Source organism: Papio anubis, chromosome 7 (genome assembly GCF_008728515.1).
Source record: "Papio anubis isolate 15944 chromosome 7, Panubis1.0, whole genome shotgun sequence".
NCBI classification, from domain to species: domain Eukaryota; kingdom Metazoa; phylum Chordata; class Mammalia; order Primates; family Cercopithecidae; genus Papio; species Papio anubis.
Genome location: NC_044982.1, coordinates 46,237,213 through 46,261,451, shown reverse-complemented (window position 1 = coordinate 46,261,451; position 24,239 = coordinate 46,237,213). Strand labels below are relative to the sequence as shown.

The 24,239-nt window shown below is 34.9% G+C and overlaps 1 protein-coding gene across 6 annotated transcripts in view; it reads left to right on the top strand.

Moving 5' to 3' along the window:
• PPM1A (protein phosphatase, Mg2+/Mn2+ dependent 1A) overlaps positions 1-24,239 on the top strand; it is a 55,237-nt gene that overhangs the window by 6,857 nt on the left and 24,141 nt on the right. For 2 of the 6 annotated variants that reach the window (XM_009211653.3, XM_009211652.4), the window contains exon 1: positions 22,731-24,103. The exons of 3 other annotated variants lie outside the window; for them this stretch is intronic. The gene's annotated coding sequence lies outside the window, so the exon portion shown is untranslated. Of the gene's footprint in view, positions 1-3,278; positions 6,835-22,730; positions 24,104-24,239 lie in introns of those variants that run through there. One more of the 6 variants, XM_009211651.4, reaches the window with a different exon arrangement.

The window sequence follows — 24,239 nt, the reverse complement described above, 5'->3', positions numbered from 1 at the left end:
AATTTTATACTTCATTCTGAGTCTCCAGAATATATTCTTTGATGATTTTGACCTTTGAATGTCCTAGCTATCCATGTACTACCTAGATAATCTCGTAACCTGGCTTTTCTTTTGCTGTGGCAGGTCAGAGCTACAGAAAGTAAACAATTGAGAAAGGCAAGTTTCGATATACCTTTATCTGAAATGTAATAGACTTTATAATTTTTGTAAGAAACTGAGGAAAGGTACAGGCTTTTAATGTGTATCAATAAACTAGACTCTGATACTGTTTTTATATTATTAGAGATGTTTTAAGCTTTCCTTGAGTAAATGTGTGATAAAGGAGGGATCTTTGGTTTTTATAATTCTTAATATGTTCATTTAGAATCCATTGACCAAGTGTATGTAGTATCCGTATTTAAGATCTGGATTAAACACGATTAGTTTTTGTGGCTGGTAAGATTTAGAATTAAAATCTTTTGAGACTAAACTACTTTTAGATACAGAAGAAAGTAATGAAAGCTATACTTTCTTGGTCATTTATTTGTGTTAGGCTTTAATTTTTTTTCCATAACCCTCTAAAATATATGATGTTATCTTCATTTTATAAATAAGGAAATACAGGGTCAGAGAACCTAAATAACATGCCAGGATCAGATCTGGGTAGATATAAAAGTATTTTTCAAGATATTACTGAGTGGATTTTTCACAATTAGATGAACCTCCTTGTTACCAGGAACCAAAATTTCAAAAGCTAAACATTAACACGATTCATAGATTCCTAGAGTTAAGCAAGTCCGTGTAAGTTTATGTAAAGTCTTCCAGTGCAAGACTTTAATGTTTTCTTCTAAAACATTCACAAGAGATTTAAGAAATTAAGTTCATTTTCTCATTCCCAAAGTTTTTCAGAAGTTAACGAAGCTAAACATTTTATGTCTTCAACTACCATTGTTTAGATTAAGGAATGGAATCCATGTTAATTCTCCAGTGGTTGATATCCTTAATGAAGGATCTAGGGAAATGTTTCTGAACAGATGTAATCAGTAGAGCCACATTGAAGGGCCCCATGGTGGACATGGTGATAAAACTAACCTTTGAAAGTTAGGACAGAGTTTGAGTCCCTGTTCTCCTACTTCCTAGCCAGGTGTTCCTGGGTAAGCTACTTGATTTCTTTAAACCTGTTTTTTTTTTGTTTGTTTGTTTTTTATGTCAAATGGAAATACTTTTGTTGTAAGGTTATCTTGAAGATTTAAAAAATAATTATATAAATCACTTGAGATATTTTCTACCATGAAGAAAGTGCCAAATAAATGGTAGCTGTTATTATTGAGTATATGAAATCTTGAGATACTTAGGAGTATAGAGACTTGCTTAGTATGAGAGGGTTGTCTTTCAGTATAGCTTTTGCAGTGAGCCTGGAAGCCAAACTAGAGATTGAGTAGAAAATTTAGAAGACATTGTAAACTCTGGGAATTTAGAGCACTTGCATTTGAATAGACTAAAAGTTAAGAGGTAATAGAAGAAAGAGAAAGTTGAGTATGAGTAGCTTTATTTGGCTCTGCAAAGCTGGCAAGACATCAAGGGTTTGGAGTTAATGATTAGGTGGGAATAGATGGTTAAATTGCGGATAAAGAGTAACAGTAATAAAGCAAAGGTGAATGTTCAGGCTAGAATGATCAGTAAGGAAGGACAAGGGTTGGTATCTTGAAGGGGAGTTACAGTTTATGGTGAGAAATGAGCAGGAAGATATCATTGCTACAGGAAAGGATGCAAGAGAGTAAGGAAACTAAATCATTCTGATTAACTTAGTTATTACCATTTTTTAAAAATGGAGTCTTTATAAAAGGCATTAAGGCTTTATATGTGAGTCCTAGGTTAAGTTTGAAAAATTGTCTTGGAATAATGCAGGTCTTACTACTGCAGACCCAAACCAAGATATTAGCATTCCAACTGGTCTCTTTCCTGCTACCATCTTGTGCTGCATCTCCTCCCCCATTCTATTAACCATCAACATTCTTTCTAAAATATGGTTTTTCATTATATTGTTTCTCTCAGTGTACTTCAGTGACTCCCTTTTACCTCTGGAATAAAGTTCAGAATTTTTGGTTTGGCTTTTGACACTTTCCATGATTGGACCTCAAGACTAATCTGTTTTAACCAAACTAATACATTTGCTATCTCTGGAACACACTCTTTTCTCTCCATGGATCTTTGTTCTTGCTAATGTGCAGTCTAGAATTCTTTTCTTTCTTTCTCCAGCTTTGGTTTTCTCTTTAAGCAAAGCTCATTTCTAATATTTCTTCTTCCACAAAGTCGTCTCTGACCCCCAGAGTGTTTAATCTCTCCTTTCTCTGTACTTAAAGCAATGTCTGTGTATTATTTCTGTCATATGTTTTAACTTTAGGTATTTTGTGTTTAAATTATAACTGCATTTAGTTAATTCTAAAGGGAAAAATAAATTTTTACTTTACCCAAAGGCTAGCGGCTATCACAGTGCTTTATGGATAGTAGACATTCAGATATTTGGTAAATATTAAGCAAAATCTACCTGGAGTGGAAGTGATTGTTGTAGGAGGAGGTAGTAGGAGTAGTTACAAGCTTTATTGTAGCAGACGTTTCTGACTCGCTTCCTGTGTGTTATTTTTTCCGAACCTGGATATTTAAGTGTGAAGATAATACAAATCTGAAGTGTGGCAGTGTTCTTATATTGATGTAGAAGACTAGGGTGACTGATTCTGGACCTGCAGGCATCATTTTAACTTCCTCCATTTTGGCTTTGAGGATTAACAGGACATTTATAATCACATATCTCTTTTCAGAGTATTTTATATTTGCAAATATTATCGTAAACTTTGTGTCCTTTTAACCAGAGAGGAATTTTGGAATCACAGGAATTAGATGATGTGTTAAAGAGAGATAACTATCAGCTGACCTAATTTGAATCCAACAAGTATCTAATAATATGCATACTCTGTGTTCAAATAAACCTCTAAACTAGACTTTCAAGCTTATCAAAATGCTAGACTATTTTCAGTGTTTGGAAAATACAAGCCGGGTGTGGTGGCTCACGCCTGTAATCCCAGCACTTTGCGAGGCCAAGGCAGGTGAATCACAAGGTCAGGAAATCGAGACCATCCTGGCATGGTGGCGTGGGCATGGTGGCCATGCGCCTGTAGTCCTAGCTACCCAGGAGGCTGAGGCAGGGGAATTGCTTGAACCCGGGAGGCACAGGTTGCAGTGAGCCGAGATCGCATCACTGCATTCTAGCCTGGCAACAGAGCAAGACACCATCTCAAAAAAAGAAAAAAAAAAAAAAAAGAAAATACATAGTAAAATTTATTGGCTTTTTAAATGGATAATTTCATATAATCAGTCAGTGCCTGCTTAGATCCATTTGTTGGAGAACAATGCTAATGAGACCTCTTGATTCTTTGTGTGTCTCTTATGTTTTCCTAACCTTGACATTAGCAACTAACAATGATAACTATCATTATTGAGCACTTATGTGCCAGGGACTATTATAATAAATTTTCAATTATTATCTCATTAAATCTTCACAGCAGCCCTATGGAGCTAGATGCTGTTACTACCTATATCTTAGCAGATGAGGAAATTGAAACAGAGCAGTTATTTGCCAAGAGTTTCAGAGCTAGTAACAGAAGCCTTAATACATGTCCTTGGACTTTTCAAAAGTAATTGGTTGATCCATGCAGTTTCATTGCTACTGCTGAAAGTAAGTCTCTTGGCCATTGGGATGGGTCAGAAAATCTTTGTACATGAAGGATATGACTATTGTTCCATTGTACCCAGAGAGTGAATCTTGTGATTGAGTTGGGATTTGAGGTGGCAATGTACACTAAGTTTGAAAAGTATGTTATCATATGTTAGCTCCCTTTAAAAATTTTCCCCAAGAAGAGCTATTACATTTTTTAATATTAAAAAAGTATATGATATGGCCGTAATACAATTAGTTCTACAAGCCATACACACTTTTTTCTTACGACTTAAAATTTATTCATGTTTACTACTTTGCAACTCACTGATATAAATTATTTCACTGATCCTTTATTCAAATGAAATAGTGAGTGTAAGAAGATAGTCTTAAACACAAACTACCTAAGTTTACAATAGAGATTATACTATAAATGGAAACTTCAGTGTTTATTGAAAATAAATTCCTTAAAAACAGGTCTTGTTTCATTCATTTTAAAGAGATAATCAATACATGACTGTTAAATTTTTGTAGTCTCCCTGTTCATTTTCTGATGAACACATGACAGAAAATTGAATGTGAGCTGGAAATACAACAGACTATGAGAAAGCATGGGTCATGTATAATTCACTTTAAATTTAGGCTGGTGTTTTGTATTCATCTATGATATGACCACCTCAGGCAGGGATGTAAGTAAACATTCTTTTTTTAATTATACTTTAGGTGGCTTAATTATTTTAAAGAATATGTTATTTAATAATTGTATATTGTACCGTTTCAAAGAATAAGAATATAATTCATTGCCAACTTTGAATGTCTTGGATTCTTAGTACTACCTTTTTCTTTAGCGTGACTGGTAGGATCACATCAAATTTGGTACTGTGTGTATAAAGATGAAGTGTGCTTACCTTTATTACCAAAATTCAGAAATGAAAATGTGAATGATAAAAGATAAGGTATGGTTATATATTTTTTTGTTTTTGTTTTCCAAACACAATCTCGTAACTTACCAGGCTTTAGAAAAACATCTTTGCAGTATACCATCATGCCTCAGAATGTTAAGTAGATAGTAAATAAAATTTTCATTTTTTGTAAAGCAGTAGGGTATTATCCTTTCTGAGAGCCTGTACGGCCCTTTTGGATGCCAAAGGGCCAATCTTAGAAGTGGCAGCTTTTGTTTTGTGGTCAACCCACAGCTTACCCTGTTAGTCTGTATCTGCCATCTTCATTTTCTCTTTCTGCATAAATGCTTCTTGATACAGTAAGCAGGTGTTTCAGCTAGTCAGCCCTCTAATGTGATCTTTTTTGGTTTGCTACAGTCAGTAAAATAAGTAGCTCTGTAAGTGTAAATAGTATTACTTGTTTTATGTGGTAAAACTCCAAGATTAAGTTAGAGATATTTTTGGCTAGAATACATTGAAAATGGATTTCCCAGCTCCCAGAAATTTGTTTGTGTCTGAATTACTTTATACTTGGCTTCTTGCATAGAGAAAAGTTTAGAAAACATCCATCCATGAATGTTGAATGAATGAGCAGATGAATAAATAAATAGCTCAGGGAAAGAAAATATGTCATAACTACGTTTTTTCTCTTTTGTTCCCTTCGTTATGTGGCATTTTTCAATAATGGGAGTGTGTCTCTAATGATGTCGATAAACTTTTTAAAGTCATTGATGAACAGTAGTGTGAAAATCAAGTTTTGATTAAGCCGTAGATTTCTTTTAGGGTCCAATATTTTCTTTTTAGAAATCCATTATGATATTTTTGTAGGGATAAAAGACAACCATGTATTCTATAGATGGAAAATGGTAGGATACAGTTTGTTAGGCCAGCTTCTCTGAAAATACCTTTTCCTACATAGATGATAATCAGTGTTGACAAGGGAGAAGCCAGGGTATAATGGCTGTTATTCATTTGTCTCATGTATTTGTCAAGTGTCATGTGCTAAATATGAACAAAAAAGACATGATCTCTTTCTTCCTCCTGGATCTTAAAATCTAAAGTGAGAGATAATTCACCAGGTAAGTGCTGTGATAAGGGAAATAGAGGATTCTTTGAGCTTATGACTAAGGATAGATCTGTTTCCTGAGACGTGAAACTAAGAAGTGGCGAGAGTTGAGAAGTTCATTTTGGGCCATGTGATTTGGGGTGTGGCTATTCAAGTATAGGAGGTAGGTGGTTACACATTTTTTAAGCTATTAAATAGACTTTCATTTGAAAAGGTTTTTTTCTTTCTTACTTTCCTTAGCATCTATCTTCCTACACAAAAAACATCTCATGTCACAATTCATGAACTCAGTGAGTGACTCTATTTTGAAAAATGTTAGATTATATCAACAGAAGTCTGTTAGAGGCAAATGCTTTTGGTCATTTTTTTCAGCAGGGACATTTCATATATGTAAAATATTTAGAATCCCCATGTATTTGTATATAAATGAATGTTTTACCATCTTAAATGTTTAATAAGTTATATTTTTCCTTTCTTTCAACTTAAATATATAAGGTTACCAGCAAACATTTGTAAATGCTCTATGTGAGGGGTTTTGTTTATTAGTTTTAAGCGAGAGAAAAAAGGTTAGATTGGGTCAGGAAGTCAGTTATTGTTTTCTCCGTTAGTCTGAGTCCAAATCCTCAACTATGCAGGGATTTAAAAGTAGCAAACTAGGAATTGAATCCTCTTCAGTTTTGGATAACTTGAATAAGACAAGTTATCCAAAAGTAGCAAGACAGGTTATCCGTAACTAGTAAGACAAGTTGTTCAAAACTGATAAATCTGAATTAGTTAACAGATGAGGCAAATTGAGATTGTAAATGCTAAAGCGTTCTTAAAAACTTTAAAAACTAAATAGTTCTATGCCGTGTAAGTCTTTTTAGTATTTTGCTTGTACTATAATTGTAGTGAAAATAGGTCAGTATCTAATTTTTATAGTCACTAGAGCCCTCCAACTAAATTTAGCTTAGGTATTTTTCTAGCAACTATATACTTACAAAGTTTACTTTTAAAAACTTGTGTAATACATGCCTTTATAGAAATTTAAGAAGACGGTTTACGGATTATGTACTTCAGATCACAGCACAACTAGAAGATGTTGATACATTAAATAAAAAATCAGGAAACCTATGAAGAACATCAGAAGTGACAAGGTGTGTTCACTTGCACTTTGTGAGATTGAAACTGCTGCCAGTATCTGTGCAGAGTATGGTTTGAGTATTTTTATATTTTAACTGATTTAGCAAAGACTAATTATTTTTTGAATAATTTTGGGGTTAAAAAAATTGGTCTTTAGCATAGAAGAGCTTTACCCAGTTTACTTTAGTTGGTTCAGTTGGTTGATTTTGGTTTGCTTTTTGAAATTTTGTATTGTCTTAATTTGGGGCACATTGAACTCAGTTACAGTTCATTTGCATTAGAATTCATTTGGGTGAAGTTTATTGTTGAAGGAGGGTAAGTAAATATTTAACCGAAAAAGTGAAGTAAATATTCAAGGCTATAAGGTGAAATATTTGTCGGCTGAGAAATTTTCAGATAACTTTTTTAACCTTTGGAAAAAAATTTACTACAGCATGAGTATTTTTTATGCTGCTATATATAATCCATAGTTACGTTTTTTAAGCTTTTTATGTAAAATATTGATTAAAAAACCATACAATCATAGTAATCTTTTAAAATTGCTGTATAATTCACATAGCATAACATTCATCCATTTAAAGTTTACAGTTCAGTAGTCTTTAGTATATTCAGACTTATGCAACCATTAACACAATTTAATTTTAGAACGTTTTCATCACCTCCAAAAGATACCCTGTACTCATTAGCAGTCACCCCCCATTCACCAGTCTCTCAGCCCTTATCAACCATTAATCTACTTTGTGTCTGTAGATTTGTCTAGTTTAGATATTTTATATAAATGGAATACAGGTAACTTTATTAGTGATTTTTCACTTACATGTGTATTGTATGCCTCTTGAGATAGCTATAATTAAGTTAGCTTTCTTTTACAACTTAAATAACAATTCTTGTCTGACTGGGAAAAAGTACTAAGTAATTGAGAGACTGCATCCCAATTTAAACCAAGAACCAGACTCCTTACTAATATAACTCAAAAGAATGTGTACCATTAGCCCTTACTCCTAGTGGTGCGTTTCACTGTGAATTGTTCAGCAGCCTCTCAGCTTCCCGTAAATACCAGTTAAGTCTTAAACTCAGACTTGCATGAGTTTACTGAGATATGTTTACCTTTGCATCTGGCTTGCCTAGAGTCTACCTTCTTAATCCCCTACTAAGTCCAAGAATGAGGAAGAATTAAAAGCAAGAAAGGAGATATAGAAGAAGAGATTGCTCAGGCTGAGGAGGGGCAAAGTGATAAGAGCAGGATTAGAAAGGGACATTAAAAATTCAAGGATGCTGAGTTTGTGGGCATCAGAATAAAACTTGGAGGCTGTTTTAAGAGAGAATAAAACCTAGAGGGAAGGAATAAAAGACAAAGATGTTGTAAAACATAGGTAAAATATTTAAAACTTTTAGTACTGAATTTTGAATTTTAGGCATATGTCAGTGAAGCACAAAGGATAGCCTCGTTTTCTGATGAGCTTTAATACCCTTAAGATACTTTCTTTCTGGAACAGTGTGTAGGAATTTTGAAGCTGAACGATAATCATGTGTTCTCTTTGGTTTGTTCTAACATCTTCAGATTGGAACCAGTACAGAGTAGGAAACCCATATCACCTTGGGATTATTTTTCAGATAAATCTTCCAGAGGATTAAATGGCACTATCCCCCTCGGCTCCAAGTAGGAGGGGAAGAATCCTATCTTAGGTGCTGTCAGATTCAGTGGGCTGCATCTTTAACTTTTTAGCCAGAAAATGGAGCTCAATGAGAAATCGCAGCTTCCAAAGAAAATCATACCTTGATTTTATAGGTCAAAGGCTTTCTGATTAGATCAGGATTGTTACTGAGATTTTAGGGGCATTCAGTTAAAGTGCCCCAAGAAGAGTGATAAATCACATATAGGTGTAAAGTCAGTAAAGTCCTTTAATAAGCAGACTGGAAATTTAGGGGGAGGGGAATACACATTGTTAGACTGTTGGTACCTCTATTTGACTGCTAGGATGATGATATATTTTAAATTCTATATTCAGTTTCTTATCAGAAATACTGCCTACAATATCTTATACTTAATTTTTTAAGGAACAGGTGATAAAGATAGGTTATATTTTCTTCAGAGTAATTGATATTCATTATTTAATAGATAAAACGTGTTATCTGAATGTTTATAGTAGCAGAAACCAAGTTTACAAAATGTGTATATGTAATTTGTTTTTGTTTCTTATAAAAGATTTCCTCTATGTAAATCTTCCTGTTTTATAGATGATCTGTATTATAGGAGAAACAAGAGTATTTGTTGATTTAACTGACTAATCTACAGGACTGAGTATTATTAGAGGAGTATTTAAACATAGAAGTCTGTGAAAATATTTTTAGTGCTGAGGGAAATTGTAGGGACTTTCTAGAACCGCAAACTAATAGAAAACTTTTGGCCAGGCATGGTGGCTCAAGCCTGTAATCCCAGCATTTTGGGAAGCCGAGGCGGGAGGATTGCTCAAGCCCAGGAGTTTGAGACCAGCCAGGGCAACATAGTGATACCTTGTCTCTACAAAAAAATATTTTAAAATCAGCTGGACGTAGTGGCACACCTATTCTCCCAGCTACTTGGGAGGCTAAGGTGAGAGGATCACCTGAGCCCAGGAGCTCCAGGCTATAATTTTGAGTTGTGATTGTGCCACTGCACTATAACCTGGGTGACAGAGGCACGCTGTGCCTCAAACAAATAAAACAAAACGCTTCTACCTTTAAAGATGTGAGGATGTAAAGATTGCTGTGATTTAAATATAAATCATAAATATATAAAATATGAGATAACAGAAGAGTATTTGTTAAACAAAAGTAAGCTCTGCTACTTAGGCACTATCATTTTGCTGATGTTTTCTGATTCTCGTAGTGCAATAAATGTTAAACTTTACTACTAGCTTAGCCATGTTGCAGGGAATTGACATGAATAGAGAGATAAGTTAATAGTTCCTGGGTTTTGGCTGGGTGTGGTGACTCATGCCTATAATCCCAGGGAGGCTTAGGTGGGCAGATCAGGAGTTCAAGACCAGCCTGACCAACATGGCGAAACCCGATCTCTAATAAAAATCTTAAAAATTGCCGAATGTGGTGGTGCACACCTGTAGTCCCAGCTACTCAGGAGGCCGAGGCAGGAGAATTGCTTGAACCTGGGAGGTGGAGGTTGCAGTAAGCCAAGATGGTGCCATTCCACCCCAGCCTGGGTGACAGAGGGAGACTCCATCTCAGAAAAAAAAAAAAAGTTCCTGGGCTTCAAGGGCACCCTAATGTGCAGGTCTTAAATTCTTAGAGCCTACTTTTATGGACCATTTATGTTACTGTTGTTGGAGAATTTGATTTTCTTTTTTGTCTTCCCCTTTCCCTTGGCCTTTGTAGGTTTTTTGAAGTGAACATACTTTTATGTATTTACTTTTTTATTGAGCACTTCCCAAATGGCAACTTTATTATTTTATTTCTTCAACTCAGTTGCCTAGTTTACTTCATTTGTATCTAATCTATGTAACTCACCCTTTGAGTTTTTAATATCAACATTTTAAAATTTATTTTTTTAGATTCAGAGGTGTGCATATGCTTGTTACATGGATATTGCATGTATAATGGTGGAGGTTGGGCTTCTAGTGTACCCATCACCCAGATAGTGAAGGTTGTACCCAATAGGTACTTTTTCAACACTCACCCTCTCCCAGCCAATTGTTTTTATTTCTGAAAGTAATATTTCTTTCTCGGTCTGCATGATAATTTTTTTATAGTTTCTTATTTTTCATTAGTTTTCAAAAAATACCTTGTCGGGCATTTTGTCCATAGATATAATATCTTAAATATTTGCTAATTCCAATATCAGAAGTCCTTAGGAAGTTGTACTTATGGTAGTTTGTTTCTGTATTTGGTGATTTTTTTTAATGAGCTAACATTTGATTAAACTGAACATTTCTCCATCCTCTGTATAATTGCTTACAATTTAATTTCCACTTCTTTTTTTAGCATAAAAGAGTTTCATTTTCCTTTTTATACTCAATAAATTGTTTAATTAGCCAGTATTTTTACCAGTTTCTGTACTTATTGTTCCTTGCATCTTCTCTGAGTCCACTTTTCTTCTTGCTGAAGTACATCCTTTAGTAATCCTTTTAGTAAGGTTGGCTTGTAAATGTCCTTAGTTTTTGTGTGAAAGTATGTTTTATGCATTACTTTGTTTTTCAGCTGGATAGAGAATTCTTGGTTGATAGGGTTCCTCCCATCAGCACCCTCAGTATGTTATTTCATTGTCTTGTGAAACTTGGCAAACTTGAATCTCTGAGAAGTCTGGTCTGTGCCTTATTGTTATGCTTCTGTATGTAATATTTTTTTTTTTTTCTGGTAGTTTTTTAAAAGATTGCATTTCTTTATTTCACCACTACTTACTGTGTGACCTTGGGCAAGTTCAAAATGGAGATAAAATTGTATCTGTGTCATAGGGTTGTAATGAGGATTAAGTTTTAAAGCACTTAGAACAGAGCCTTGCATATTATAAGTGTGATATGTTAATGTTTGTTTTGCCATACTTGGTATTCTAAACACATTTCTAAATTATGCTTAACTATGTTGTTATATCTATAGCTCCTCTTTGAAATACATTGTTGATGGGAAGACTCATACCTTTCTTTGTTTCTAGAAAATTCCTTAGCCTTCATATCTTTGAATATTTGTTTTCCAATATTCCTTCTTAGTCTCTGTATTATGTTCTAGCTGGATCCTCAGTATCATTTTCTAATTTACTAATTCACACTTTGACTTTGTCCAGCTAGAGTTTATGTGGCTTCAGTTTTTATTTCTCAGTGAATTTTAAAAAAATATTCAGGCTGTCTCTCTAGCAGCCACCTATTCTGGTTTGATTTCTGCCTGTTTTTAATTTTTCTCCCCTTAGTGGCTATTGTGGCTTCAACATTTGAAATTATTTTCAGATTGTCATTTTTTCTTCTAGAATGAATTACAGTTGTTGATTTTATTGGCTGTTCATCTTAGTTTTCTTCGTGTGTTCTGAGTTTGCTTTTGCAGTCTCCTGTTGACTGGAAAGTTCTTTGTTTTGTTTTCTTTTTCACTCTTCTTATCCAGTGGTTTTACATGCACCTACATCTCCATCTAAAACCACATCTTTATATTGGAGGTCTGATTCCCTTGATTCTTGGTAACATCAGGATGAGGCTTCTCTTTCCAAGAATAAGACACAAACTAAGATCTATATTTCTTCTCACTGGACACATAGTTTCATCTAAACCATAGCCCCATGCAGTGGTTAGTAGTAGCTTTTTCTGGCTCCTTTCATAGGTTGGAAGAGCCTCTCCACCTTAGGTATTGGTTTGAAGCAGTGAGCCTGAGGTTCTATCCCAGCCGTGCATGGGTACCTTTTTAGTGCCTGTTACTATCCCTACAGGATGTAGACTTTTGGCCATCTCTGTTGCTTGAGCCCAGAAGGCTCACAGTTGTAGCTTAACAAACTGCTTTGTATTTAAAGAGTTCAGTGGCTTGGTCTTTTTTAGTATTTTTTTTGTATAGTTAATATATATTTAACATATATTAAAGTGTTTGGAACAGAAGTACATTTCAAAAGTGTATGTACAGATCCATTTGGTTGGAAGTTAGTTGTCTTAGTCCATTTTTGTGTTGCTATCACAGAAGATCACAGACTGGGTAATTTATTAATAATAGAAGTTTATATAGCTCTCGGTTCTGGAGGCTGGTGTAAGTCTAAGATTGAGGGGCTGCATCTGGTGAGGGCCTTCTTGCTCTATCATCCTGTGGTGGAATGCAAGAGAGCACAAGAGCAAACACAAGGGCAAGATAGGGCCAGACTTCATTTTACCAGGAACTCACTCCTAAGATAAGGGCTCATGATTTCATCACCCAGTTACTTTTTATGGACTCACTGGTTATTACTGTCACAATGGCAATTCAATTTCAACATGAGTTTTGGAGGTGACATTCAAATCTTAGCAGAAGTCAGCATTTAAAATCAGTGTATATCCTACATACCCTTCAGAAAGATACTAGTTTACTCTCCTACTTATGAGAGGTATTTTTTTTTATTACTTTGACAATATTGGGTGTTACAATTTTTTAATCTTTGATAAGGTAATGTATAAAAAATTTGTGTTTAGTAGCTAGCAGGATTGATCATTGCTCCATATATTTATTAGCCATTTATATTCTTTTGTTTATTTAATTGCCTGTTCACATTCATTGCCCATTTCTTTTCCTTTAAAGTGTTCATTTTTATTGTCTTCTAAAATAGCTGTTTGTATATTGTAGTAATATTAACTTTTATGTATATATTGCGGATACTTAAAAGACGTTTGCTTTTCAGGTTAATGAGCTTTATTTTATAGTGTAGAAGTTTTTTTCTCTGGAGTCACTTTTCCTTATTCCTTTGAAGTCAGTCTTGTCATCCTTAGAAAGTCCTTTCCTACTGTAAGATTACAGAAATATTTGCCTACATCTACTGGTATCATTTTATTATTAATACTTCACACTTCAATCTTTTAATCTCTTGGTATTTATTTTAAGGTGTGATGTTGTAGGGATTCAGCTACCCACCACTGGAGGGCAGAAGTGGAAAAGATCAGCTTTCAGACACCCATTATTGAATCTCTGTTCCCAGAGAGCTCTTTCTGGATTCTCAGTTCTGTTTCACTCATCAGTTTATTCCTGCATTAGTATTGCCTCTTAAATACTGTAATTTTGAAATTACAGTTTAAGTATCAGATATTGCAGATGCTCATGATTTTAGGATTGTTTTGGCTATTCACATTTATTGATATGTATTTTGAAATTATTTAATCAAGGTCTGGGAACAAAAAGGTCCAGTTGTGATTATATTGAATTTATAGATTAATAAAGGGAGGATAACCATCTTCACAATTTTGAATCTTCCTATCCAAGAAAAAAAAGTGTGTTTTATTCTGAAGCCCTCTTAAAAAGGTTCTATTTCTTGTTATTTATTTAAATATACTTTTGTTTTCTCTTAACTTTTTAAGTGATTACTGTTAATCATTTTCATATATAATTTTCTATAGTCAGATAATCTTATTGAGTATTTTTTCCCTATCAGGTTTTGAGTTTGCCGTCATGTAGTCATTAACTGCAAATAATAATTTGATCTTATAATTTTATGCCTCTTTTTGTTAGCCTTGGCTTATCTCAATAACCATTATTTCTAGACATTGCTAAGTTACAGGGATAAGAGTTGGTTTCCTTGTTCTTTTTTCTTTCCTGGGAATTGTTCTAGTACTGAGGTTTTTCCTCTTTGGCTTGAAGTAAGTATTAAGGAATACATTTTATCAAATCTCTTTTAGAATATGATGAGATGATCATATGAATTTTTTTAAACTTTTACAAAGATGACTTATATTAGTCAGCTGCCTAATGTTGGCTCATTGTTATGTTCCTAAAATGAACCCTATTTGGTGATTTGTAATATATATTTTACTTGTGTTTTTGCGTCTGTATTAATGAGTATGTTTGGACTGTGGTTTTATTTTTTTAGTGCTGTCATTGTCAAATTTTATAGAAGGATTATGATAGGTTTGTAAAAAGAATTGGAATTTTTTTCCTGTAATCTCTAGATAATTTAATTTGAGAGTTACATGCTTCCTTAAGGCTTGAAAGGTCCTGTTTTGAAATAATCTTGCCTGATGCACTTTTATTTTTAATAGCTTATTTTGAGAACAATCCAAATTTAAAATTTGCAAAAATAATATAATGAACTTCCATAGTTATTTAAATGGCCAGTTATTAACATTTTTCCACATTTGTTTTACAGACTTTTTCCCCTGTGTATGTGCATATATGTATTCATATTCTCTTGGCATGCACACACACAGTTTGTTATTTTTTAGTTTTGCTGAACCATTTAAGACTCAGTACAGACATCATTAATCTTTACTCTTAAATATTTAAATGTGTGCCCCCTAAGAACAAGAACTATAACTTTCTCTTACATAACCGTAGTTCAATTATCAAATTTAGGAAATTTAACATTCATACAATACTATTATCTAATATACGACCCATAGTCAGATTTTATCAGTTGTCCCAGTAATGTGCTTTATAACAATCTTCCCCACCGCACTCCTTCACCCTCTGCCTTCATCCAAGCTGGTCCATAATCACATATTACAGTTTGTTTTGATCTCCTTGGTCTCTATTAACCTGGACTGGTTCTTTAGTCTTTCTGCATTTTGTTTTTCAGGAACTCTGGAGTTTTTTGAGGAGTAGTTCTTTAATAACTTTCTCATATTGTTCCAAGTTTCTGGTCTTCACTCTAGCACTAATTGAAAACAAAAAATTGTTTTCCAAGAACTGTTACTTTCCTCCATATTTTCGAATTTATTAACAGAGAATTGTACAGAGTGATTTATTTTACAACAATAAAATTCTGTTTGTGAGGTGAGTATAGCCTGTTTGGCTTCTAATTTTAAATAATTTTTTTAGTTAGACTATTTAGTTGCTTACCTATTTTATTTTTTTCACATATAACATGTTCTGTAATTTTACATAATCCTTCAGCTTTTATTTTATTTTGTATGTGTATGTGGTTCATTTTTCTTTTTAGGTTGAATATTTTGTATACTGATATTCTTTAGTATACTGATTTTTTTAAACTAAGTGTGAATTTTTTTTTCCTATTTTTCAGCACACTATTGCTGGCTTAAATGTGAGTTTTCTTAATAAGGTTTGGTCACATCTCAGAATTTGATAGGGGATTTTTCTCATTATTGTTTCTAAATATTCTATAATTGTAGAAATATATAAACTCAATGCAAACTGGAGAAATGTATAAACTCAATGCAAAGCTTACTTTTAAAGCAATTTCCAGATGTTTGAGGTTTTCTTCTTTCTGTACACATTATCAATATCTACTGTTAATGTATTAAGTCAGATGTGTCATTTCATTTTCTTTTTTTTTTTTTTTTTTTCTTTTGGTCTGTGGGGTAGGATGGGGGAGTGTGTTAGAAATCTATAAGCTTTTCTTTCCAACATATAATCCAATAAATGTTTGATTTTTCAATTAATGTTTTAAGTGTGTTTGAACAGAATATATAGTCTTGAAATTTTGGACCACATCTTTTACCAATTTAAAACATGGCTCTGATTCTGTTTATTGCTTTATTCCTTGTGATTTACTTCGTCTGAAATTGAAATTGCAATTCTTAGTATCTTTTTTGCCTAGTGTATTTTGACCACAGCAAAGTAGTTTTATACTGACATCTTTATTTTTTAGTTTCTTGGTTTTGATTAGTCTCTTGATTGCATGAATCTATCTTTAAATAGTTTTTCTTTTTTTTCAGATATGAAATTTGGATAACATTACTTTAGGGCTGGCATATTTGATAATGTCTTCCTATGGCCTTTACATATAAATGACAACCTTGCTAGTCATAGTATTCTTGGAATAAAACCTCTTTATCCTCAACGTTTATAGGCATTACTTCGTTGCCTATCATCTGATGTTGCAAAGAAGTCTGGGGCCAGCCTGATTTCTTTTTTTTCTTTTTTCTTTCTTTCTTTTGGCATGTTTATTTTATTTTTTTAATTTGAGATGGAGTCTTGCTCTGTCAGCCAGACTGGAGTGCAATGGTGTGACTAGGCTCACTGCAACCTCCACCTCCTGGGTTCAAGCGATTCTCCTACCTCTACCTCCCGAGTAGCTGGGATTACAGGCATTCATTATCACGCCTGGCTAATTTTTATATTTTTAGTAGAGATGGGGTTTTGTCACGTTGGCCAGGCTGATCTCGAACTCCTGACCTCAGGTGACCCCCTGCCTCGGCCTCCCAAAGTGCTGGGATTACAGACGTGAGCCATCGCGCCCAGCCGATGGCATGTTTATTTTGTCTGAATTGTATTCTTAAAATTCATAATCTTCAGATTATGCTTTGGTATTGGTCAGTTTCTACTAAATGTATCTAGTATTCGATAAATGCCATTCAATCAACAAGTTCAGTCCTTAGTTTATGATTTATTTCTTCTGTCTTTGAAATTTTAATTTTTCCTCCATTATTTGGTTTTCTTATTTACAGTGTGCTAATTAAGCTGTTGGATCTGCATTGTGTGTATCTTTTCTCCAGTCTACTTGCTTTTGTTTCTTTATGCTTACTTGCATACTGGATGGTTTTTGTCCTGTTCATTTTTGCCCCTTGCAGATTGTTTGCTCTAGAGTCTTCATTCCTCATTACTTTTCATGACATTTAAAATATTGCAATGATATTTTTTCTCTCAAATATCTTTTTTAAGCCTCTGTTGATACTTTTTATATTCTAGATTCTTTTCATTCCTATTTCACAAATTAGGTTTTTAAAAATTTTCTTATATGTAAGTTGTCACCTAGTTTTCTAAGGCAAATCTTCTAGACTGTGACATCATGTTCTTGAGTACTTTTTTATTTCAGAATTTTTGTATGAGTTCATAAATTTTGTTTCTGTTTTTTTACTTAAAGGGTGGCAGTTTCCTCTGTTGTTTGCCCAAAAATAGTGTAACTAGATACTCCTTGCCTTTCTGTCAGTATACTAGGATACCATTACCGCTTTCTGCCTTGGAATTTAACAGGCTGAATTATATTAAATTATTTTAGTTATCATATTTCAGTATTTTTTAGAGAAATGATAGGGATTTGGTTCTATTAACCTGTTACAGGTAAGAAACTTTTGTCTCTCTTGATTTTTCTCGTGATGCTTGTTGAAATTACTGCACATTTTCATCTTTACAAGTTTGGCGGGTTTTCCTTCTCAACAGAGGAACTTGACTGTTGGGCATTGTGCTAATTTCCATGGCTGCTATAACAAATTATCACCAACTGGGTGGCTTAAAACAATACAGATTTATTCTCTTACAGTTCTGGAGGCCACAAGTTCAAAATCATTTTCACGGGGCCAAAATCAAGGTGTCACCAAGAATGTGCTCACTCCTGAGGCTTTAAGGAGGAATCTGTTTCTTGCTTTTTTTCACTTTCCAGTGGCTGTCAGCCTCATCACTTGCTTGGTAGCCACATCCCTCCGATCTTTAAGACCAGCGTCTTCAAATCTCTGTCTGCTCTGTCTTCACATCACCTTCTCTGTGTGTTTCAGATCTTCCCCTGACTGTCTCTTCTAAGGACATGTGAGTTCATTTAGAGGTCTCTGGATAATCCAGGATTCTCTCTCCATCTCAAGATTCTTAATCACATCTGCAAAGACCTTTTTTTCCAAATAAGGTAACATTTATAGGATTAGGACTGGTATCTTTGGGAGTCATTATTCAGCCTACTAGGTATCATTTTGTTTTGCTACTTTAGAGTGAGGCAGACATATTAGTCAAAAATTGGATTAGAGTAAAGCCTCATAGATTCTGCTGTTTGTTAGAATCACAGATATTGTCCTCTTTACCGAATGATGCAAACTCGGATGCCATGGTGGAAAAGTACATGAATTGAATTGGATGTGGTCAATAAAGATTGCTAGGGACTCTGGAGAATGCATGTTGTTCTGGGGAGAGGAAATATGTGAAGGTCAAATTCAGGTTATCAGCTTGTAGTCCTAGTTTGTAGCTGCTTTTTTCTTTGCATTTCTTACAAGCTGGTCTTGCTGTAGTGAAATAATTTTGTGTGTCTCTTATAATCTTGATATTGAGAATAAGAGTTTTTAAAATGGGAATTCCATCCACATGATTTTAAAGTATTACTTTACTAATGATGTTTACTTAGGTGTCCCCAGAACTTTAGTCTTCTCATTTAACGTTTTATACATTTCTCAGAACAAGGTAATTGACAGATAATCAAGGTTGCTTATTTGTTGATGAGGAAAGTTAGACATTAAGCCAGAGGACTTGTCCAGCATCACATATTGGATAGACCTATAACTTTTAACTTTAATCTTGTGATGACAGGTATTTCCATTTTTTTTATGTTTCATATGTGTTTTGATGTTGATGTGTCACGTGACATGAAGTGTCTCCCAATTATTGGATAATTGGGCAAGTCTAAGTTCTTTTTACTTTATGTTCATGATTTTGTTTTTCTAGATATGTTATTTTTATGAATTCAAGTTTCTTCTTTTTTATCATGTTATTAGAGTTAAACTAATGAAAAGTCATATAGAGATGAAATTGGTTTTGAAATATAATGAGTAGATATTTGCTTGGCTGGAATTTTTTCTCACAGATTTTTTATAAAGATGTTATGAGTGTATACTTTATATCCAGGAATGTGTGTACACTAGTGGGAGTGTTGGGGGGATGAGGGTGGAAGACATTTTAAGACATACAGGAGGCTGGAGGTGGTAGCTCATGCCTGTAATTTCAGCACTTTGAGAGGCCAAGGCAAGGGGATCACTTGAGGTCAGGAGTTTGAGACCAACGTGGCCAACATGATGAAACCCTATCTCTACTAAAAATACAAAAAATTAACTGGGCGTGATGGCGCATGCCTGTAATCCCAGGTACTTGGGAGGCTGAGGCACAGAATCACTTGAATCCAGGAGCCAAGATCGCGCCACAACACCCCAGCCTGGGCGACAGAGTGAGACTCTGTCTCAAAAACAAAAACAAAAAAAGACACAGAGGACACAAAGCATACATTCATACGCTCTTTATATCCATACCCATTATCAGTTTGGTGATATGTTATTCTAGTTTCATGAACCTTTACTCTTAGAACTTGGTTTATTCTCTAATACCTTTTGGATTCAGTTTTGCTGTTAAGATGGCTAATACGAATTTGATATTTTTTCCTTTTATGATTGCTCATGTTTTTGTCTAGAACCTTGCATTATAGTATTTCTTTTTCTTTTCCTTGCATTTGTATAGTTGTGAACAACTAGGAGTGGGTTTTGAACAGTTAATTCAGTGAGCTTGTTAATTTTGAAAAGGCTTCAACTGAGGAACACTTTCTTCTCATTTCTTTGATGATAGCTTCTCTGTTTCTCCTTCAGAAAGTCTTGTTTTTTATATGCATATTTACTTTTTGGGTGCACTCTCCTTGTTACTGAATTTTTATTTGCATCTGATTTTTCTTTGAGTTTATTCAGCAAATATTTATTAATAATCTACTGTATACTTTGTGCTAGGGGAGTTGACCTAGGGAACTCAAAGGAAGCTCCTTTGAAGAACTGATGCTTGAGTTGAGATCTCAAGAATGAGTAGGAATTAACTAAGACATGAGAGAATAGCTGTTAAGGTAGGGAAAGTAGCATTTGTTTATATATTTGGAGGAAGGAGGTATGATAAGTACGAGGTACTGTAAGAAAGCCCTTGTGGTTGGAGTAGAGAATGTAGTGGGAAGGGACAGTATGAAGTGAGATGAGGCTGGAGAAGGTAGGTAGGGACTTGACTATCCAGGGCCTTCATGTGAGCCATATTAAGCAGTTCTTTATCCACCTCCTACCCCCAGCAGTGGAAAGCGTTGGAGAAACTTTTAGTACAGAAGTGATATGGTGAAATTTGCATTTTGAAAGATTTCCTTAGGCTGCAGTTTGGAGAATGAATTAGAGGGATGCCAGGATCCATGTGAAGAGACTAAAGAAGCTAGTATTCTGCAGTGAGAATTATGGTAGCTTGAGACCAGGGCATTGGTAGAAAAAAAGTAGACAGATTTGAGAATGTTTAGGAAGCATATAACCCATGGGATTTGATGATGGACAGATGGGAGATGAGGTAGAGAGAGGTATCAAATATATCCTTAGTTTCTATTTCTTTTTCTGAGTTGGGGTCTTGCTGTATTGCGTAGGCTGGTCTTGAACTCCTGGATTCAATCAATCTTCCCGCCCCAGCCTCCAAGTAGTTGGGACTACAAGTATGCAACACCACACCCAGTGAATGTTCTTGGTTTGTATTCACCTTGGTGGATGATGGTGCCATTCACTCGTAAAAGCTGCAGATATGTGAGAGTGCTCAGGAAGGCAGCACAGAATGGGAAAACGGTCTACATGTAAGCCTTGAGGAATGCCAATGTTTAATGGCTTGGGAGATGAAAATGAGCCTGCATAGGAGACTACGAAAAAGCTTAGGGGTAGGAAGAAAGCTGGGAGTGTGTGTAGCATCTTGAAAGGCCAATGGGAAGAGTGTTTCTGGAGGGAGTGTTAAAGTTGAATGCTTCTGTGAGCAACCAGTTAGAGGAGGGCTAAAAGTGTCCCGTAGATTAAGTGACTTGGAGGAACTTGATTTGGTAGAATGGCCAGACAGCCTTTTGGAGCATCAACATTTTTTTAAAGAAGTTTAACTGTAAAGAGAAGAAAGGCAGGTGGGTAGCTCGAGGGGAATAAGTCACATGAAAACTTATTTTAAATGGGTAACATAGGTGACACTTGTGGCTTTAAAAGTCACACTCCAACTGAGAAAGGTTGATACAAAGGAGAAAAAGGAAAATAGTGTAAGATCCCTGAAAAAACTGTAAGTCATTTAAGACTCCTTTGAAACATGGGCACCAAAGCTAGTCTAGTAGAGGATTTATCATCATTGAGAGGACAGTCCTATTACAGCAGAAAAGTAGGAGGAGAGGATTCTGAAAGAATTCATTGAAATGATTCACTCGTTTATTGATCCTTTTTTTTCCTGTAGCATCCAATCTGCCATTCATTGTCTCTATTGCAATTTTCAATTCAGTAAATTGCTTTTCATTTCCTTGAAACTATTTTCAGAGTGCCTCTTTTTTAATTGACAGTCAGTCTGCAATTGTTTTATTCATTCAATGTCATCTCGTATCTTGGTGGGTAGTTTCTAATTTTGCGCTAATGAATACTCAGTCTCCCTCTTTTTAACTGCTGCATTAAGAAAAAGTCATCTTATTTTTCTATGTTCATTTTTACACTTTATTTAGCCTAAGTATCTGAAATTGGCTTTGCTAGAAATTGTAATTAGTTCACTGTTGTTATCTTTCAGTTCCAGACAGAAAATTTTAGATTTCTTTCTTTTCTCTTCTTCCTTTTTTTTTTTTTTTTAAAGGTCATTTATCTTTGGCAGTTTTAGAGATTTAGAAAAGAAAATACATAGACTTGTAGGCAGAAGAAGATACGGCGCTGAGGGAAGTTTTAGTTTTGTTCTGTGACAGTCTTCCTTATCTTGTACGTTGTCTTTAAAAAGCCTACACATTTAGATTTTCATTATCTCATTTGCAAGTATACAGGATAGCACATGTAGGAGAATTGGAGTGTAAGTCTAGAAACCTAAGTCTTATTCTTAACCTTACTGCTGAACCAGCTTTGTAACCTTGGGCAAATTATTCTATTTCTCTGCACCTTCTCATTTGTAAAATAGGTTTGGACAAGTCATTTCTACATTTTGGCTCTGATTAATTACATACATTATCAAAATCAAATTTGTAACTGTAAATATGAGTAATTTTTTATTATTTTTATTTTTTAGAGACAGTGTCTTACTCTGTTGCCTAGGCTGGAGTGTAGTGGCACCATTATAGGTCACTGTAGCCTCAAATTCGTGGGCCCAGGCAGTCCTCCTTCCTTAGCCTCCTGAGTAGCTAGGACTACAGGCATTCACCACTATGCCCTGCTTATCTTTTTTAAAATTATTTTTTTCAGAGACAGGGTCACGCTGTGTTGCCCAGGCTGGTCTTGAACTGCCCTCAAGTGGTCCTCCCACCTCAGTCTCCCAAAGCACTGGAACTGCAGGCATGTGCCACCATGGTTCTAATCATTTTTTTTTTTTTTTTTTTGAGACGGAGTCTCGCTCTGTCGCCCAGGCTGGAGTGCAGTGGCCGGATCTCAGCTCACTGCAAGCTCCGCCTCCCGGGTTCACGCCATTCTCCTGCCTCAGCCTCCGGAGTAGCTGGGACTACAGGCGCCCGCCACCTCGCCCGGCTAGTTTTTTGTATTTTTTAGTAGAGACGGGGTTTCACCGGGTTAGCCAGGATGGTCTCGATCTCCTGACCTTGTGATCCGCCCGTCTCGGCCTCCCAAAGTGCTGGGATTACAGGCTTGAGCCACCACGCCCGGCCGGTTCTAATCATTTTTAAAGCAACAATCAGTGGGAAATTTCAGCTCCAAATGGGAGAAAAATTTCCAAAGATTAGCCTTTTTTTTTTTTTTTTTTTTTTTTCCAGATTTGCTACAGTTTTGTTAATGTGCTTATTTCTCATTACCATGGATAACTTTGAGATGGCTGCCTTGGATTACAAACTAGAATTTATTACTATTTCACATAGCTTGGGAAATTAAGTGTAGTTTATGTAGCGTAAATTATCCTTTATAGAAATGTAGCTGCAAGGGTTATGCATTTCTTCTTTGAACCCCAGGTATGCAGTATATTGCTTAATACTCTATTGTTCAATAAATGTGCGTTCCAGAAGTCAGCTGACCATTTGTCCTTATCTTTGAGGACAAAGTCCATACATATGTAAGCATTAGTGAGCAATGTAGAATATAAAGATTTGGTAGCAGTAGAGAGTTTATGCTCTACATCTCCTGCAGATAATTTGAATATTGCCGTATTATACACTGTGGCCTGTGCTGTTTGTTAATGTTCCTTTTCCCCACCTTCCCCAGGGAGCTTGTAGTCTCTTACTATATATTTTTTTCTCTTTGGATTTCCCTTCAGCCTTTAGATTTCTTATCTCTAATGCAAGTCTACTCTAAATTTTTCTCCCAAATGTTTAAAACCAAACCTATTATCTCAGTGGTCATCTAAGGTCCTCTAGTTACCAGCATCCACCCTTCTTGGAATGCCTGTTTAGCAGTGTTCTTTTGTTATATTAGTAAGAATCACTCTGGTATTATTTGCTAAGAGAATATAATTTTCTCCACATTGTATGTATCTATGTCCTTTGTTTATAGAGCCTGGAGGGGTTCTCTATTAGGCTATATGTCCCTAGGTAAATAGAAAAATATAATGTAGGGTTTTATTACTCAACTTTTTAAGGATTCTGCTCAAATTGTCATTGAATAACTCTTGTTACTTTGAGGTAACATGTTGCTTAGGGATTTTAACAACAAAATATATAGAGCATTTAAAAAATTATTATTCACTATAATCCTGAGTGGATTAAACCAAATGACCAGGTTCAAGACTCTACTATGAGTTCAGCTTTGCTTAGTAAAAGGCAGCGACTGAACATTAATTAATGACTTCTTGGCCCAGCCTTAGAATTTTTCAGTTTAGAGATTAGTTTGGTTTTAAAAGGTACAAAATATTCACAAAATTTTCTGATTATGTCAAATATTAATTCAGTCTTATTTTTTGTCGTAGTACTTTGTTTTGAAAAGTTTAGATCAACCGATAATAGTAGTGCTGTGATGAGACTCAGCTTGTAGTCAAGAACAGATTTATGACTAGGTGAGAACTAAAATTTCTCTCAGAAACTAAAAACTTTCATGGACAAATTCAATCCCCTTGGGATTTACTGTTTATGGATATATGCCAATTTAATTATTGGACTAAATAAAATACTCTTTAGTAGTCCACTTATGAA